Source organism: Bos mutus, chromosome 13 (assembly GCF_027580195.1).
Source record: "Bos mutus isolate GX-2022 chromosome 13, NWIPB_WYAK_1.1, whole genome shotgun sequence".
Taxonomy (NCBI): Eukaryota; Metazoa; Chordata; class Mammalia; order Artiodactyla; family Bovidae; genus Bos; species Bos mutus.
In genome coordinates, this window is record NC_091629.1 from 48,335,722 (window position 1) to 48,354,901 (window position 19,180).

At 43.5% G+C, this 19,180-nt stretch overlaps 2 pseudogenes; one reads left to right on the plus strand and one right to left on the minus strand.

Annotated features, from left to right (window-relative positions):
* Positions 1-10,171: 10,171 nt before the first annotated feature.
* Positions 10,172-10,877, minus strand: LOC102265439 (proteasome subunit beta type-6 pseudogene; annotated as a pseudogene).
* A 7,931-nt stretch (positions 10,878-18,808) lies between these two features.
* Positions 18,809-19,009, plus strand: LOC102268822 (large ribosomal subunit protein eL39-like; annotated as a pseudogene).
* The last annotated feature ends 171 nt before the right edge of the window (positions 19,010-19,180 follow it).

Below are 19,180 nucleotides of genomic sequence, written 5' to 3' on the forward strand. Positions count from 1 at the left end.
TCAATTCAACCCCTAGCTATATGTCCAAGAGAAATGAAATGTATGTCCACAAAGAAACTTGTGCACAAATGTTCATAGTTTATTCATAGCTATTACATATAATAGCCCAAAAGTGGAAACAACCCAATTATCAACCCTGAATATTTTTTTTCCCATGGATACAAAAACAAGATGTGCTACATCTATACAATGGACTATAATTGAGCAAAATAATAATAATAATGAAGTACTGATCCATGCTACAATATGAATGAAACTTAAAAACATTATGCTAGGGACTTCCCTGGTGGTCCAGTGGCTGACTTCATGCTCCCAAAGCAGGGGGCCCAGTCAGGGAACTAGAACTGACAAGCCGAAATTAAAGATCCCCTATGCTGCAACGAACCTGAGTGCCCCAAGTGCAGGCAAATACATAAACTAATATTTTAAAAAGCCAGCCAAGTTCCTCTATCCAAGGGATTTTCCAGGCAAGAATACTGGAGTAGGTTGCCATTCCCTTCTCCAGGGGATCTTTCTGACTCAGGGATCAAATGTGTGTCTCCTGCTTGGCAGATAGATTCTTGTTTCCACCAAGCCACGTGGTATTTAAACAAACACATACACACACACATACAGTACAGTTCATATAATTTCCCAATCACCACATGTGGATGAGGAAACTAAGACAAAAAGAGATTTAGTAGTTTGTTTGGGGTCACACAGCTAATAAGTGGCAGAACCATGATTCAGATGTTGTGGTTAAGTTGCTATGCCTGAGAAAATGAGAGGAATTTGGGTTGACTTAGGTTGGGTTGTATTGTTGCTGTAGCTGAGAAGGAAGGGTAGAGAATTGAAAGGAAGGAAATAATAAAGGAACAAACAACGTGATTTCTTTCCTGAGATCCTAGATGATGTGTGGGTTGCCTAGAGAAGAAGGAACTGAGGCTCTGAGTCATCAGCCTTAAACCATATACCTAGATAGCTTTTTCTTTAGCACTTATTAAATACTCACCATTGCCAGATCCTGCATTAGGCTATGGAATTACAATCTATCAGGTCCATATTTTTTTGTACTCCCAATAGCAAACTGACTCTGGCCATCTTTAACCTAAAGGAAATTAACTAGGAGGCTGTGAGAGAGCTCAACAGGATCAAAGAGAAGCCTAGGGAACCATACTTGGAATATCAGGACTCAAGTAGGAAGCAACACAAAGCCTGGGTAGCTGTCAAGACTACCAGGTACCACCACTGAAATGAATGAACTTCAACCAGTTTTTAATGACCTTGCATTGTGCCATTCAAGAGTCACAATTCTGGGACCTCCCCAGTAAGAATCTTCCTTCTAATGCAGGAGACTCAGGTTTGATCCCTGGCTCGGGAACTAAGATCCCACATGCTACAGCTACTGAGCCTGAGAGTCTCAATGAAGAACCAATGCAACAAAGACCCAGCGCAGCCAAAAAAAAAGAAGGCCAAAGTTTTTGGACAGAGCATGGGATTAACTGAGATTAGGTCCTGTACCTACCTCTTGGCTGTGTGTAGGGCAGCAAGAGAAAAGAATCTGTGGGAATACAGATCATGAATTGATTGTATTTGCCTTAGGACAGTACATCCTGAAGGCAATTCAGTGAAATCTTTTCGGTGAAGGTAAAAGGTGATTTGGTAAAAGGTAAATTTGGCCTTGGAATACGGAATGAAGCAGGGCAAAGGCTAACAGAATTTTGCCAAGACAATGCACTGGTCATAACAAACACCTTCTTCCAACAACACAAGAGAAGACTCTACACATGGACATCACCAGATGGACAACACCAAAATCAGACTGATTATATTCTTTGCAGCCAAAGATGGAGAAGCTCTATACAGTCAACAAAAACAAGACCAGGAGCTGACTGTGGCTCAGATCATGAACTCCTTACTGCCAAATTCTGACTTAAATTGAAGAAAGTAGGGAAAACCACTAGATCATTCAGGTATAACCTAAATCAAATCCCTTATGATTATACAGTGGAAGTGAGAAATAGATTTAAGGGACTAGAACTGATAGATAGAGTGCCTGATGAACTATGGACTGAGGTTCATGACATTGTACAGGAGACAGGGATCAAGACCATCCCCATGGAAAAGAAATGCAAAAAAGCAAAATGGCTGTCTGGGGAGGCCTTACAAATAGCTGTGAAAAGAAGAGAAGTGAAAAGCAAAGGAGAAAAGGAAATATATAAGCATCTGAATGCAGAGTTCCAAAGAATAGCAAGAAGAGATAAGAAAGCCTTCCTCAGCGATCAATGCAAATAAATAGAGGAAAACAACAGAATGGGAAAGACTAGAGATCTCTTCAAGAAAATGAGAGATACCAAGGGAACATTTCATGCAAAGATAGGCTCCATAAAGGACAGAAATGGTATGGACCTAACAGAAGCACAAGATATTAAGAAGAGGTGGCAAGAATACACAGAAGAACTGTACAAAAAAGATCTTCACAATCAAGATAAGCACGATGGTATGATCACTGACCTAGAGCCAGACATCCTGGAATGTGAAGTCAAGTGGGCCTTAGAAAGCATGACTACGAACAAAGCTAGTGGAGGTGATGGAATTCCAGTTGAGCTATTCCAAATCCTGAAAGATGATGCTGTGAAAGTGCTGCACTCAATATGCCAGCAAAATTGGAAAACTCAGCAGTGGCCACAGGACTGGAAAAGGTCAGTTTTCATTCCAATCCCAAAGAAAGGCAATACCAAAGAATGCTCAAACTACTGCACAGTTGCACTCATCTCACATGCTAGTAAAGTAATACTCAAAATTCTTCAAGCCAGTCTTCAGCAATACGTGAACCATGAACTTCCAGATGTTCAAGCTGGTTTTACAAAAGGCAGAGGAACCAGAGATCAAATTGCCAACATCTGCTGGATCATGGAAAAAGCAAGAGAGTTCCAGAAAAACATCTATTTCTGCTTTATTGACTATGCCAAAGCCTTTGACTGTGTGGATCACAATCAACTGTGGAAAATTCTGAAAGAGATGGGAATACCAGACCACCTGATCTGCCTCTTGAGAAACCTATATGCAGGTCAGGAAGCAACAGTTAGAACTGGACATGGAACAACAGACTGGTTCCAAGTAGGAAAAGGAGTACGTCAAGGCTGTATATTGTCACCCTGCTTATTTAACTTCTATGCAGAGTACATTATGAGAAACGCTGGGCTGGAAGAAACACAAGCTGGAATAAAGATTGCCGGGAGAAACATCAATAACCTCAGATATGCAGATGACACCACCCTTATGGCAGAAAGTGAAGAGGAACTCAAAAGCCTCTTGATGAGAGTGAAAGAGGAGAGTGAAAAAGTTGGCTTAAAGCTCAACATTCAGAAAACGAAGATTATGGCATCTGGTCCCATCACTTTATGGGAAATAGATGGGGAAACAGTGTCAGACTTTGTTTTTCTGGGCTCCAAAATCACTGCAGATGGTGACTGCAGCCATGAAATTAAAAGACACTTACTCCTTGGAAGAAAAGTTATGACCAACCTAGATAGCATATTCAAAAGCAGAGACATTACTTTGCCAACAAAGGTCCATCTAGTCAAGGCTATGGTTTTTCCAGTGGTCATGTATGGATTGAGAGTTGGACTTTGAAGAAAGCTGAGCACCGAAGAATTGATGCTTTTGAACAGTGGTGTTGGAGAAGACTCTTGAGAGTTCCTTGAACTGCAAGGAGATCCAACCAGTCCATTCTAAAGGAGTTCTTTGGAAGGAATGATGCTAAAGCTGAAACTCCAGTACTTTGGCCACCTCATGCGAAGAGTTGACTCATTGGAAAAGACTCTGATGCTGGGAGGGATTGGGGGCAGGAGGAAAAGGGGACAACAGAGGATGAGATGGCTGGATGGCATCACCGACTCGACGGACGTGAGTTTGAGTGAACTCCTGGAGGTGGTGATGGACAGGGAGGCCTGACATGCTGCGATTCATGGGGTCACAAAGAGTCGGACACGACTGAGCAACTGAAATGAACTGAACTGAAAAGGTGATTGCTGACAAAGGTATGTATAATCAAAGGTATGGTTTTTCCTGTAGTCATGTGCAGATGTGAGAGTTGGACCATAAAGAAGGCTGAGCACTGAAGAATTGACGCTTTTTAACTGTGGTGCTGGAGAACTCTTGAGAGTCCCTTGGACATCAAGGAGATCAAATCGGTCTATCCAAATGGAAAACAACCCTGAATATTCATTGGAAGGACTGATGCTGAAACTAAAGCTCCAATACTTTGGCCACCTGACGCAAAGAGCTGATTTATTGGGAAAGACCCTGACACTGGAAAAGATTGAGGGCAGGAGGAGAAGGGGGCAACAGAGCATGAGATAGTTGGATGGCATCACTGACTCAGTGGACATGAGTTTGAGCAAACCATGGGAAATAGTGAAAGACAGGACGTGCTGTAGTCCATGGGGTCGAAAAGAGTCAGGCACAACTCTTCCCTGTCCACTGCCACCTCCCAGAGTTTACTCAAACTCGTATCCATTGAGTCAGTGATGTCATCCAACCATCTCATCCTCTGTCATCCCCTTTTCCCCCTGCCTTCAATCTTCCCCAGCATCAGGGTCTTTTCCAATGAGTCAGTTCTTTGAATCAGGTGGCCTAAGTATTGGAGTTTCAGCTTCAGCATCAGTCCTTCCAATGAATATTCAGGACTAATTTCCTTTATGATGGACTGGTTGGATCTCCTTGCTGTCCAAGGGACTCTCAAGAGTCTTTTCCAACACCACAGTTCAAAAGCATCAATTCTTCAGCACTCAGCTTTCTTTATAATCCAGCTCTCACATTCATTTGTGACTACTGGAAAAACCATAGCTTTGACTAGATGGACCTTTGTTGGCGAAGTAATGTCTGCTTTTTAATATGCTGTCCAGGTTGGTCACAACTTTTCTTCAACAACACAAAAGGTGATTGGATGCTGGATAGGGGGGAAAAGGAGCAAATATCCACCTATAAGGGTTTCCCCAGTGGCTCAGCAGTAAAGAATCCGCCTGCATTGCAGGAGACTTACAGGAGATTTGGTTTGATCTCTGGGTCAGGAAGATCCCCTGAAGCAAGAAATGGCAACCCATTCCAATGTCCTTGCCTGGGAAGTCCCATGGGACCAAGAAGCCTGGCAGGCTTCAGTCCATGGGATCACAAAGAGTCAGACATGACTGAGAGATTAAACAACAACAACAACAAATCCACTAATAATGCTGCTGAGAAACATAGGCAGTGTCCCTCCCATGCTGGAGCTTTTAGTCTAGCAGGAAGTCATACAGAATAAGAGCATTAAGACAAATAAAATAATTAGAGGTTATGATTAGACTAATGAGGGCAACAGATCTGGATCAATGATGATGAATAGCAGAGGACATACTATAGACTGAACTGGATCGTTAAGGAAAGCCTGTCTGAGGAGGTGATATTTAAGCTGAGACCTAAAGGATGAGAAGGAGCTCTTGCTGTAAAGAACTGGCAATGGTGAGTTGTGTGTATGGAGAAGAGGGGACTAAGGTTACAATGCGCTTGCAATGAGGGAAGCCAGTGTAGGAGTAAAGTGACTGGAGTAATAGGTAAGAGTCAAATGGCCTTTTTAGGGACTTCCCTGGTGGTTCAGTGGCTAAGACTCCAAGCTCCCAATGCAGGGGGCCCAGGTTTGATCCCTGATCAGGGAACTAGGTCCCATATGCCACAACTAAGAGTTCATATGCTGCTACTAAAGATCCTTCATGCTGCAACTAAAAGATTCTGTCCCTCATGCACAGTGAAGATCCAAGGTCCTGCAAGCCTCAACTAAGACCCAGCACAGCCAAATTTAAATATAAATAAAGATAAATATTTTAAAAATGGCCTTTGTAGAGCATAATGCTGAATTGGACTTTTCGTCTAAGAGCAATGGAAAGTCCACTAAGGAGTTTCAAGGAAAGTTGGAACATGATCACAGTTTAGATTTTAAAAATAATAGCCATCTGGCTACTGAGTGAATAATGGATGGAGGGAGTGAGGAGTGGCAGCAGGGAGACCAGTGAGGAGGCTGCCACAGTTAACCAGGTGAATGCAGACAGTAGCTTGGCTCAGGATGGTAGAGAGAAATGGGTGGATTCAAGAGATATTTTAGAGGTAGCATTGATCAAAATTTCCCCAAGTTCCCCTATTTCTTATGCCTGGCACTTAGACCCTGGCTCTTAAAAAAGTCTGAGACTTTCATTAATAAAAAATTGAGACAGAAACTGAGAGCAAAAAACTCTCAGATTGAGGAGTAGATAAAATCTCTAAATCTTTAAACACAACCGAAATTGAAGGAGGACTTCCCTAATAGTCCAGCGGTTAAGAATCCACCTTCCAATGCAGGGGATGTGGGTTTGATCCCTGGTCAGGGAACTAAGATCCCACATGCCAAGGGGCATGCCTGTATGCGGCAACTACTGAGCCCTCTAGCTCTAGAGCGTGTGCACTGCAACAGAGAAGTCCACAAGCCACAACAAATAGCCCATATATATATATAGGCAAGCAAACACATCTGAAAGCTTTTCCCCTCCCTGGCTGCCTGATGAGTAGCTGCCATTATGTGACATGGTAACCAGCCAGGCAAGGAAATTCATGACTCACCAAATTGTTGCACACCGAGTTAGTGGTGATACTGGGCCCAGAAAGCAGGGTTCTCAACATCTGTTTCCTATACTAGCTGGCTCTTGTTCCTGGGCCCGGTCTCTGGTGAAGCCCCTTGGGAAATCCATACCTGTTCCCTCCTCAGCCCTTGGACCCAAGTATTACAAAGGCCCAAAAGGAACCAGAGATCTGGTCTTACATAGTGCCCTGAGGACAAATTTCTGGTACCTGCTACCTCAAGACCTCTCTGTTTCCTTCCTGTCCCCTACCACAAATGTCCACCATTGCAAAAGTCATCCTGTTAGGAAGACCAAGTTATAAACTAGGCCTCCAAAGGCTAAAATTGACTCTGCTTCCCCTAGCCTCTTCTCTCTGAATCTTTCTCACTCCTTAAAGGAGCCATCCCTCCCCCAGTTATGCATCCAGATCCTTCATGCCCTTCCCCCAAGTACACACTGCTGCTCTGGGAAAGAAGATGGGTATAGTGGGCTTTGTTTACTGCTTTCTAGAATCCATTCTTTCTTTTCTTTTTCCAAACAGGACCCTGAATTTTCAGCCATGTGATCTGAGTAAGACTGACCTCACCCCCATTTTCGGGAATGGGCCCTAAATGGCTTTAACTAACCAATACATCCCACATCCCTAGCCACAGTAATTGGTGCAGGCATGAGTACATGACCCAAGTCAGGTCAATTAGAGTCAACAAGACTCAGTTCTGGAATCTTGCATTGAGTCATTTGGACAATGGCCTTTTCTTTTCTGCTAAGTTTGAGCTTGGAAGCACCCAGACCCAGGAGCAGCTGGTAGCTTAAGATAAAATAAGGTAAGGCCACGACTAATGCCTGACTGATTCTACTGGTCAAGATACAATGAACCAGTTTTCAGTCGAGTCAGTTTATTACTTACATAATCAGCAAGAAGAATAAGCCAGGTTTCCATGACCCTTGCTCTACACACCAAGAAGGATGACACTGAAACAAAAGAGGCTGAACAATTGCAACATGAGTGTAGGGTACCCTATTGCTGAGGAGCCAATTCTGGAGCACAGTTAGCAGGTTTTATATTCTGTAATGCCATTCTGAGTAGGGTAGGGAAGAAAGTCCTACAGTTCATCAGAACCTGGGAAGCAGTAAGGAAACTCTCAGGGCAGCCTCCCATGGGAGACAGGGAGGCAAGTGGAAGACGCTCTCATTACCTTACAAGCCTTGCACTCTTTCATGTTCTGGAAGGGTCACTAGGCATTCTGCCAAGACTTAGATAAGCTGTTCAGACTTTTGCTAGTGTGCCCTATATGAATGATTGTATGCAAGGTAACCGTGGTGTCCTGGCAGAGACCTTCCCCAGTAGTATCACATGGGGAAGGAGAGGGCCTGTCAAGAATTAACCTAATTTCTAGGAAGTGCTTTGGAAAAATTAGAAAAGACTGGATCTCAGTTCCATTATTTGAGCCACTGAAGCAATCCTTGCCTGCAGCAATTATTTTTTTTTTTTAATATGTATTTACTTTTGGCTGCTCTGGGTCTTCATTACTGCGTGGGCTTTCTCTAAGTACAGTGAACAGGGGCTACTCTTCCCTGTGGCCTGTGGGTTTCTCATTGTGGTGGCTTCTCTTATTGGGCAGCACAGGCTCTAGGCACATGGGTTTTAGTAGTTGGAGCTCGAAGGCTCTAGGACAGGCAGGCTCAGTAGTTGTGGCGCACGGACTTAGTAGCCCCATGGTATGTTGGATCATCCTGGATCAGGGATTGAACCCGTGTCGCCTGCACTGGCAGGCAGATTCTTAACCACTGAGCCACAAGGGAAGTCCCTGCAGCCATTATTGATGGACATTTCACCAATTTCCTTTTCTAATTTAATCTAGCTTGAGTTCACCCGTTAGTCACTTGTAATCAAAACAACAGATAAGTTCTAGATTGGTTCTAGATTTAAGTGTAGAATAGATTATTGGTATCTTATCTTATTGGTTCTAGATTTAAGTGTAGAATAGATTTAAGTGTAAAATAGATATAGGTAGGTATAGATATAGATAGATATCAACCAAATAAGATACCAATTGTATCTTAACCAATACAACAGAAGATGGAACTCAGCCTCCCAAAGAACTCTCCTATACTTCCCTGACTTCAATTACCAATTGCATGTTGATAACTCTCAGATCTTTATTTCCAGCCCAGATTCCTCTTGTTGACAATTCAGACATTTTGTATCAAAATACCTCCTAGACATTGCCACCTGGATATCCCAAAGTCACTTTAAACTCCAAGTATCTAAAACTGAGCTCATGGTCTTCTTTCCAACAACTCACTCTTCTCCTTAATTCCTTATCTCTATGAATGGCAGCATTAATCTTTCAGTATCTCAGCCAGAAACCTAGGAATAAGCCTCGATACCTCGCACTTTCCAATCCCTTATGTACTTTCAAGCTTTGACCTAAATATCAGTCAAATCTACCTACTCCTCTCTATCTTCATTACCACCACTCTAATGTAAGCCACCAGCATTTCTCACCTACACAAGTAGCTGCTGTTCTCTCTTGACTGGTCACCTGCTGCCACCCTCCATCCTCCAGCCATTCTTCATGCCTGACATTTATTAACTGAATGAATGAAGGGACAAGTGAATATCACTAACCCCTCACTTAAAACCCTTCACTGGTTTTCTTTTACACTTAAATCTATTTTACACTTAAATCTATTCTACACTTCAATCTAGAACCAAAGCCATGGGACTTCCCTCATGGTCTAGTGGCTAAGACTCTGTTCCTCCAATTCAGGGGGCCCGGGTTTGATCCCTGGTCAAGGAACTAGGGTTTCCCTGGTGATTTGAACAGTAAAGAATCTGCCTGCAACTCAGGAGACCTGGATTCAGTCTCTGGATCAGGAAGATCCCTGGAGAAGGAAATGGCAACCCACTCCAGTATTCTTGCCTGGAAAATTCCATGCACAGAGGAGGCTGGTGGGTTATATAGTCCATGGGGTTGCAAAGAGTCAGACACGACTGAGCGACTAACTTTCTTTCAAGGAACTAGATCCCACATGCCACAACTAAGACCCAGCACAGCCAAATAAAAATAAATAAATATTAAAAAGAAACCAAAGTCTTCTTGTAAGACTGCTTACAAGGGCCAACATGATCTATCCCCCTACCTACCTCCCTTGCCTCATCCCTCACTTTTCTGCCCTATTTGCATCAGAAAAAATTAATTATCAATGATCATGCCCTTGGTACCTTATACTTTCTACATCCCAACAGCATCTGTCCTTGTTTGGCAAAGTCCCACTTATCCTTCAAGGCTTATTCTTAGTCTCCTTCTCTGTGAAGACTTGGATTTCATCAAGGAATCTGTTCTTTCAATATGCTTCCAAAGCACTTAGCAGCTGCCTCTAACCTGCACTCAATGATCACTATCTGATAATTCTGTTATCTGAAGTACGTAGGAGTCTTCTTCTGTGCATTTTGTCTACTGAATCTTTCTTTTTCCTCAGTGACAAGCTGTTTATTGAATTTTGCAGCAGTATGGGGTATCTCCTATTGTATATTAGAACCCCAGGATTCAGAAAGCTTATAAAGTGGCAATAGTGAATTGGACAATCTCGTCTCCCAGAAGAACCTGCCATTCTACCCCTGATTCTGCAATAGCTGCCAGGCGGATCACTCTGCTGCTGGAACCATCCTGTTTCATGGCCAAAGACAGAGTACTGGCAGTGGATTGCAGACATTCTTTGTCATGCCTTCCCGGTAGGTAGCCTCAACATAGCCATAGATATAAGAGCTCCCGGAGTCCCCGATGGTGAAGGCCTACCTTACCATCATACCCTCCATGGGTACCGAGGACACCTGTCCCCCTTCTTGGGAGTCCCAGCCCTCAGTGATGATTCCTGCCATCAGATCTTCTCGATATTGGTAACACATCTCCTTAAGGAGGCTGGCTGCCGTGTGTCCAGTGGAGGCTCAGTCAGCTCAACACTGTGCAAACCAAGCTGATAAGTGACTGCATCGGCTTCTGCCTGAGGATCAGCTGCTGAGCCTGAGTGGCAACAGAAAATACCACCATGAATAAGGGTCAGCTTGTCAGTCACTTGGTTGGTGGTGTATGACTCCGTGGTTGTTCTGGAGTTGGCTTCTAGAATCATGTCCCCATCAAATTGCACAGCCATGATAGGGATCCCTGTGGAGACTTCCTGGTTTTCCCAGTCAGAGGCAATGGCCTTGGGCCCCCAGACTGGTGCTGGCCCCTCTCCCCGAGCAGCTGCTAAGGTGGCCGCCATCTTCCTGCACTGATATTGCTATGTCTACTGAACCTTACTCATGATGGATTGTTTCCTTGTATATTTTAGCAGTTGTTTCCTTGTGGATTATTAGCTGTTTGGAAGGGCTCTATATATAGGAATTCTGTGTAACCTGCAATGGTTGGGGGAGGAAGGGGGTCCATGGAGGAGATCTGGAGAAGATTTGCATTAGTTTCTGCTAGGAATCTGAGAGGTACTTTTGAAGTTCAGTTCAGTAGATCTCCTTAAATGTTAATTTCTTAGCCTTGGAGTTCCCTAGATATGCAGGTATGTAAATATGAACCCCACATGCATCACCTCATTTTCATCAAGGATAAGCATGCAATTTCAAATTCTTAAAGATAGTGTCTTTGCCTCATCCAAAGACCAGTTTGTTGGGACCTATATCCCTTTTGTCTTCTTTGCTAAGGACATGTATCCTTTTTGTCTTCTTTTGTCTTCTGTACTCAGACATTTGCTTGTTTTCCCCTAGTCTGCATTTTCACTGTTGGTACAACCCTTTAAGTGTCCTAGATTTATCAGGGATCTCAGTTACAACCCTTAACTTCATGTAAGTCAAAGCCTTCATCTCCCCCAAATGTCTGTTAAAACCCAAATGGCTGCAGATCCATTTGTGCATTTAAAAGGATGTTTATTGTTTTTATCTCCAGCAGTCCCATGTGCTGTGTAGCAGGAAGTTCCAGATATTATCAAAAAAGGAAATCCAACTCAATAGTTAGTAGACAGAAATGTCACTGTCTGTTTACTTGTCTATTTTCTCCATGAGTATCAAGCCCTGAGAGGGCAGAGACGGTCTGACTCATCTCCGGCTCAAGACACCCATCTAAGAGACTTCACACAGAGTAGAAGCTCAGGGCATTTGTTGAAACTTCCGTTCAAACACCCCTATTGATGGGGAGCTCAGTTTCTCCCACTTCCAAAGTAATCTTTCCTTTGGAGAGAGTTATGTTACCTGGGTGACTATCTGGCTAGTGGGGGACAGCCCTGCCCCTTTTCTGTGTTTATTCTTCCCAACACTTGGCTTACCCATTCAGATTCTGCAGAGTAGGGCTCAGGGTCTGGATGATCCCAGTGATAACCCATACTTTGAGCTTTGTTCCAGGAGAAAGTACATGGGCAGGTTCAAGAGCAGGTGGCGCAGTGGTAAAGAATCTGCCTACCAGTTCAGGAGATGCCAGAGACATGGGTTCGATCCCTGGGTCAGGAAGATCCCCTGGAGTAAGAAATGGCAACCCACTCCAGTATTTTTGCTTGGAAAATTCCACGGTCAGAGGAGCCTGGTGGGCTACAGTCCAAGGGGTCACAAAGAGTCGGACACAACTGAGGGAGCACACACAAAGTTCTCATGCACTGTTAGAGGAAGTCTAAACTGCCGCAACATTTTGGAAGAGCAACTTAAAAGCGTCTACTGAAATTTTAAGTATGTATAACTATCAATCTTGCAATTTACTTCTCTGAATCTATTCTATTCATATTAATACAAGAGGAGTTACTGCAGCATTGTTCGTGGAAGCAAAAAATTGAAACCCAACCAAATGTCCATCAATATGTGTTCAACTAAATCAACTTTCCACAGCCATAGCAGTGGGAAACTGTAAGATGGTCTTTGTTTTTAATGAGGAACATCTATGCATATTGACATAAGTAGAACTCCAGTGTCATATTACTGAGTGAAAAATGTGAGTCTGCAGGACAGAGTATATCATATGACATACTAACAAAGGAACAAACAAACTCATAAGCAGTATAAATTGGTATGTCCTGAAGGCTATTTGGCAGTTTCTATCAACTTTTAAAATACTATTTAAAATTTTAAAATAACCTCAGCTGACTAATCCCCACTAATAGGCATTCATCTTACAAATAAATATGCAAAATAATGTATAAAATATTTAATTGCAGCATTGTTTGTAATAAAATATTAGAAACAACTTTTCTTTCCATAGGGGACTGGATAAATATTGTGCATAAATATAATGGGATACCATGTATGTGTGAAAAAGAAGGAGGCTATTTTCCATACTGATAAAAAAAAAAAAAGCCTGAAAAATATACTATAAAATGAAGAAAAACAAGGTGCAGAAGAGTCTTTCTTTATTTGGAAAATACATATATGTATTTACACATTGAGTTTTAAATGCTAGACTATCTCTGGAAGGAATTACAAGAAGCTAGAATTGGTGGTTGCCTTTAGGGAGTAAAGAGACAACTGGGAACAGAGAAGAGAGGGACACCCACTTTTCACTGTTTTCCCTATTGAACCTTTGGAATTTTGATCTCTGTCCCTGTAATTGTCAGTTCATAAAGTTTTTTAAAGCATAGTTCTTCTAAAACTAGAAGCAAAACAGGCCCTTTGACACAATGCACTTCCTGTGTGTACATACATGTGTTGTGTAGAAACAAGGAAAACTCCAAATCAGGAGCAGTAGCGGAAGCTCTCTGGGATGGGACGAGGGGCGGTCAAGGGTAGCCCTGACTTTATTTTGTTTTTGTTTTTTATACTTTTTAAAGAATTACAAAGTCTGCTTGTGTTTTATATAATACTTTGTATAAATTGCTGCATCATTTAAGATACATTTTAATTCAAAACTTTTTTTATTTTCTGACTTCACCATGTGGCATATGGGACCCTAGTTTCCTGATTAGGCACAGAACCTGCACCTTCTGCAGTGGAAACATGGAGTCTTAACCACTGGATTACCAGGGAAGTCCTTAAATACATTTTAATTTTTAAAAATAGACTTCAGGATATTTTCCTGGTGGTCTATTGGCTAGGAATCTGTCTGCCAATGCAGGAGATGCAGGTTCGATCCCTGATAGGGGAACTAGGATCCCACATGCCGTGGGGCAACTAAGCTCACGTACTGGAATGAAGAGACAAATAAATAAATATTTTTTAAAAATAGACTTCAGGTGGATAGAATGCAACTACCCACACTCCCAGGCAAAGGAGAAGGATTCACCTCACGCGATTTGTCCCACCTGCCTTCCCCAAGGACACCCTGGCTCAGCTTGGGGCACCCAGGTTACACCCAGCATCATTCTAGAGAGCTTCTCCTGTCATTACCTACATGGCTCCCTGTCTCCAGTGTCTGGGAGTCTCTGGTCTTCAGATGTGAGGGTCTCATTGATGTGAGGTTGAGCAGGGTCAGCCCAGGAAACTTGGGACATCTGGCTCTAGCATCTTACCTCTCTGGTGTCCCCTTCAATGCCGCGTCACCCTTCTCCCCACCTCCCAATCTGTGTTTTTCTCAGAACGCTCAGTGGAGAGAAGGCATCTGGAAAACCCATTTGACTAAATGAGTAGGGATTGAGTGCTCCCTTTCTCTCAACTAGTTGCATTTTAGGAGGCATCTAGAGAGGGCAAGGCTTGGGAACTTCCCTGGTGGTCCAGTGGTTAAGACTCCAGGCTACCAATGCAGGGGCCACAAGTTCGATCCCTGGTCAGGGGACCAAGATCCCACATGCCACAAGGCATGGCCAAAAGATTAAAAAAAAAAAAAAAAGGCAATGCTTAACTGTGAGGGAGGACCCAGTCAATGGTGGAATTTCTGGCAGTAGTGAGGAAGGGATCCTGAGGCAAGGGCTTTGCTGTCAATCTTAGGTCACTTTTTAGGTAATGCTGTATAGCATTACCATATAGCACTTAAGAGCTATATGGACTCTGGAGTCAGGCTGATAGGGTTCATATCCATCTGTCATTGTGCATGCGTGCTAAGTTGCTTTAGTCGTGGCTGACTCTGTGTGACCCTGTGGACTGCAGCCTGCCAGGCTCCACTGTAGGGGGGAGTTTTCTGTGAAACCTCGGACAGATAACTCAAAGTCTCCATGCCTGAGTTCCCAAACCTGTAAGATGGGGACGACAAAAGGAGCTTCTTCAAAGGACAGTGGTGAATCTATATTGAGATGTTACATGCAAAACCTTTAGAACATCTCCTGGAACAGAGAAAGCGAGCAAGCAATGTTAGCCATGGTTATTATTTCTCGTACAAATGCTTTTTTTTTTTTTTTTTTAAAGGGCACAAATTAAAAAGCTTTGATAGTCCCTGCAAGAAAAATCCAACCTAGCAAGTTAACACAGCACCTGGATAGACAGCAAAGAGGTATTAATCACCAGCTTTGTAATCCCATCCAAGTCAGGAGCCACGGTCATGACACAGTGAACAAAAGTCTAAAGGAAATGATGTTCTGACCAAAATCTGTGACGACTTCATCTCAGAGATGCAAACATCTGACCTGGGAGTTATGAACGGCTAAACTCAGAGGAGCTGGTGCAAGCTGACTGTGCATGTAGGTCAGTGGTCACGTTGTATTTTCTTAACTAAATTGAGTAAATATATTTCAATGCTGCCTTTTTTTTTCTTTTAAATCACTTTTTTGAGGTATAATCAATTTTGACAAATATATATACCCTACCATCCCACAATCAAAAGAGAACACTTCTACCACTCTAGAAAGTTCCCTCACTCCCTTTGTAGTCAGTCCATCTGCCCATCCCCAGGAAGCTATGGATCTGCTTCCTGTCAGTATGTGTTACTTTTGCCTGTTCTAGATATGCTTATAATGGAATCCTATGGCATGTACTCTTTTGCTTCTGGTTTCTTCTGTAAAGCATGATATGTTTTTTAAACATTTAATTTTACTTATTTTTGCCTGTGCTGGGTCTTTGTTGCTGTGCACAGGCTTTCTCTAGTTGCAGTGAGTAGGGGATTATCTAGTTGCAGTGTGTGGGCTTCTCACTGCTGCGGCTTCTCTTGTTGCAGAGCGCAGGCTCTAGGGTGTGCAGGCTTCAGTAGTGTGGCCCACAGGCTTAGCTGCCTTGTGGCATGTGGGATCTTCCTGGACCAGGGATCGAACCCATGTCCCCTGCATTGGCAGGCAGATTCCCAACCACTGGACCCCCAGGGAAGTCCTACATTTTGAGAGAATAAAGATGAACTGAGTCTGAACTCTAGGAGGAGAGGGTGAAGAGGTTAGACCTGGAGGTAGAAGCCTCAAGTTCTTCTTTTGTCCCTCTTGCTCACATATTCTGTTCCCTGGGCTAGTCCTACCCTCTCATCCAGACTTCAGTTCCCATATTTGTAAATTTGTGGCACTAGATGATCTCTAAATAACCATTCCATGCAATTCTATTACAGGTAGAAGGATTTCTTCTCCTTCAAGAAGGTACTTTTTTTTAAGGTTCATAGGTAAGGTCCTGCCACAGGATCTTAGAGTAGACCCTAATGAATTCCTCTGGCAGAAAGGTAGGGCAAAGTCCTACCAACTAGCAATGAAGAAACAGAAAACCAACTAGCAATGAAGAATAAGCAGGGAGGCCCCAGGAAAGTCTAGGAATAGATCAACAAGTATTTACACTCCACTCAGAGCCTCTGGGCTTCCCAGGTGTTGGGCTCAGTGGTAAAGAACCCACCTGCCAATGCAGGAAACACAAGAGATGTGGGGTTCAATCCCTGAGCGGGAGGAAATGGCAACCCACTCCAGTATTCTTTCCTGGGAAATCCCATGGACAGAGGAGGCTAGTAGGCTACAGTTCAGAGCATCATAGAGTGTCAGTCACGACTGAGTGACTGAGCACTTGCGCAGAGCCTCGACCTCTGGCTTTTCTGCCCACAGCTCCTGGCAGGAGACTCTTGGCTGGAATCAAGAGTTGGCCTGGATGATTTTTAAGATGCAGGAAGAGTTCTGAGGACTTCAGAGAGCAGGCCATGGTGAAGGGCTGAAGCTACCACTCTGGGCCCCAACAACAGGGTGGGCAGAACCGAGGGAAAAGGCAGTAGGAAGAGCTTGATCCAGAGGATGGATCAGAACCTGTCAAAAACATCATTGAGTCTAAAAGCTCCCAGTATCCAAATAAATCCGAGGGTTCCAAGTGGCTCAGGCTTAGCACCTTTAACATCACGTTCAAGAACTGCAGTATGAAGGGCAAATTGTTGCAAACAAACTAAAGGTTTAAATATAGGGGACTATCTGAATAAACTTCAATCCATCCTTAATATGAGACAATGAAATACTATGTGACTGTTAAAGTATTAGGCAGCTCTGTATATACTGCCAGGGACTGTTCAACTTGTATTGTTAAATTAAAAAAAAAAAGCAAATTTCAGAAAAGTGTGCATAGTACACTATCATCTGTGTTCAAAACAGGGGGATCATACCTACGTATGCGTGCTTGTGCACACAGAGATTATTTCTGATAGTTCACACAAGAAGCTGGTGACAGCAGTCCCCCCTAGGGACTAGAAGTTGATTGGAGGGTCCTAAAGGCAAAAAATAGGAGGGAAACTTTTACCCTTTGTTCTCTGAGATTTCAAATCATGTCCATTTTAACCTATTCAAAAATGGATAAAAATGTAGTAAATCCAAGAACAATAGTCCAGCTCCCAAGAGCAATTTTAAAATGACTCAAATATTTATCTGTAACTCTCAAGAGACATCAAAGGGTCTCCACCCCTTGTCAACACTCTTTAGAATCTCCTTTGTTCTCTCCAGTCCTCCCAAGCCCCACTGCAGCCTCTCAGTGTTGCTCACTTACCAAATCTGTCATTTCCCATCAGAAACTGTCCCCCTAGGCCCTTTTCCACAAGTTTTGCTTTTTTCTTTCCTTCCTTCTTTCCTGTCACTTCTCTGTCCTATTTCTGTCTCCCTGTTATTCCTGTTCTCTACCTAAAAAACCTGGAAAGTGGTCAGACAAGACAAAAACTCTCCTTAGAAAGCAACAGGCAGAAAAGAAGTGAGCAGGCAAAGGAATTCCCTGTGTGTGTGTGTGTGTGTGTGTGTGTGCCAAGTGGCTTTAGTCGTGAGGAGAGAGGAATAGCAGGCAGCGACTCTAGGCCCTTAAACTTTCCCTTCAAATAGAGCAGTTCTACTCTTCACCGACTACAGGCCTTGTGCTATGTGCTTGATCGCTCAGTCATGTCTGACTCTTTGCGACCCTATGGACTGTAACCCACCAGGCTCCTCTGTCCAAGGGCTTCTTCAGGCAAGCATACTGGACTGGGTTGCCATGCCCTCCTCCAGAGGAATCTTTTCGACCCAAGGATCGAACCCGTGTCTCCTGCACCTCTTGCATTACAGGTGGATTCTTTACCACGGAGCCACTGGGGAAGCCCCAAAGGAATTCCCTGTCATGCCCCTATTGTGCAGACAGAGAAACAGAGGCCCACTGAAGGACAGAGAATCACCCAAAGCAAGTCAGAAGCAGAGCCAAGACAGGGGTGTAGGGCTCCTAATATATGTATATATATTTAACACTTATTTATTTGGCAGTGCCATATCTTAAGTTGCAGCATGTAGGATCTTCTATCTTCCTTGAGGCATGCAGGATCTTTTGTTGCAGCATGTGGGATTTAGTTCCCTGACCAAGGATCAAACCTGAGCCCCCTGCATTGAGAACATAGAGTCTTAACCACTGGACGACCAGGGAAGTTCTAGAGGGCTCCTGATTTGAATCATATTCCTGACCATTCAACCCCAAGGTCAACTTCTACTCATCCTTCAAAGCCCATCTCAGATGTCCTCTTTTCCAGGAAGGCTTCTGTGCATCCTTTTTTTCCCCCTGGATTCCCCTAGTTTTTTGTTCTAATCACTATTCTTGCCTCTTGGGACTCCCCTATTGCTCAGCTGGTAAAGAATCCCCCTGTAATGTGGGAGACCTGGGTTCAATTCCTGGGTTGGGAAGATCCCCTGGAGAAGGGAAGGGCTACCCACTCCAGTATTCTGGCCTGGAGAATTCCACGGACTATATAGTCCATGGGGTCACAAACGGTCAGGCACAACTGAATGACTTTCACAGCCCTTATCTCCCTGCATTTTAAAGTCTTTGATTATGTTTCTGTTTACACTGAAGGGGCTTCCCGGGTGACGCAAGTGGTAAAGGACCTGCCTGCAAATGCGGGAGCATAAGATACATGGATTCGATCTCTGGGTTGGGAAGATCCCCTGGAGAAGGGCATGGATCTTCTCACAAGACTTTCAGGATCAAGTGATTCCAAGCCAAGAAACAAAAGCAGAATTGTCCCATTCCTCAATGGATTCGAATGAAAACTGGTAATAAAATCAGGTACAACTCCAAGAGAAGACACTGGAGAAGAACCAAGCTGGGTCTATAAGAAGCCTCTTACATAAAGTGGCACACATGCTGTGTGTTAAGATCACTTGTATATTAACCAACCAAGTCACAGTGACAACATCACTACTGTCTGAACAGCTTATGGGGGAGATGGAATGCTTGGCTCCTGATGTTTCCTGTTTCTTCACTAGCAGTCTATGAGGCTCAGTAA